We start from the raw sequence: 1,310 nt of genomic DNA, 5'->3' as shown, positions 1-1,310 counted from the left end.
ATAGAGATAGAGACACATGATCTAGATATGGGTATGAATATAGATATGGATATAGATAGAGATGATATAGATAGAGATAGATGATAGAGATAGAGATAGAGATGATATAGAGATAGAGATAGAGGTAGAGGTAGAGGTAGAGATAGAGATATAGACAGGAGAGAGAAAGAGGAAGAGAGAGAGAGAAAGAGAGGTATGCATCTCATTAATGTCTAGAATGTCAATGCTTATGCATTCTATTTCATTTCACCTGTCTGGTTTTCCAATATTCATACTTCCTAATTTCCATATTTCAACTAACTATTAAATGATGTTTTTAGTTATTTCTCTTTTTTAATTAACTTCAAATCTAGGCTTTACCTCTTTTTTTTCAGCAATAAGAAAACAAGTAATCTAATATTAAAAACTGGCAAATGCTATAAATAGACTTTGTTCTCCCGAAAGAAAATGTACAGATGTGCAGATGACAAATGAAAAGATGTGCAACATAATGATACTCACTTGGAAAACCAAAATCAGCATGAGTTATCATTGTTCATCAAATGATTTTCTGCTGTCGAGGTGATCACAATTCATAGGACCCTATGTACAACAGATTGGAATCTTGTCCTATCTTGAACCATTTTCAAGATCTCTAACACACATTATTATTATAGTCACTGTGTCAATTCGTCCTGTTAAAGGTCTTCATCTCTTTTTCTGGCCATTCTTCTATCCCAACATGATGTCTTTTTCCAAGGACTGGTCCCTCCTGATAACATGTCTAAAGCATGAAAGATGTAGCTGTACCATCCTTGTCTCTGAAGAGGACCAGATTGTTTTCCAAAATGATTGTGGCATTTGGTATGCCCAACACTAATCTGTAAGAGTTTTTATTGTTCCACAACTTTTCCAAAATTTGGTGTGGTCAATCCTTTTTAATTCCCCCATTCTAATCAGAGATGTACTACACTGGGGAAAATCTGCTGTCAGGGACCTCTCCACAGAGTTAAAGAACTAGATGCCAGTTTAAGGACCAAGGTTCACCTAATCCAAGCCATGGTCTTTTCAATTGCTTCCTACATATCTGAAAATTGGACGGTGACTAAGGAAAATTGAAGAAGAATCGATGCTTTTGAATTGTGGTGTTAGAGCAAAGAACTGAATAATTACACGGATTGTCAAAAGAACTAACAGTTATCCTTGAAGGAAGTGCAGCTTCTGGGCTTTACCTGTGTTCTTTTTTTGTTATAGGGTTTTCAAAGGACTGCTATTTTTTTTATTTTATTACATTTTATTATTATTAATTTCAATGAACATCTACAGAGATT

Source organism: Elephantulus edwardii, unplaced genomic scaffold, assembly GCF_000299155.1.
Source record: "Elephantulus edwardii isolate Elephantulus edwardi_28Jun2011 unplaced genomic scaffold, EleEdw1.0 scaffold00110, whole genome shotgun sequence".
Classification (NCBI taxonomy): Eukaryota; Metazoa; Chordata; class Mammalia; order Macroscelidea; family Macroscelididae; genus Elephantulus; species Elephantulus edwardii.
The sequence above is the reverse complement of the archived record's forward strand: the minus strand, read 5'-3'. Positions refer to the sequence as shown.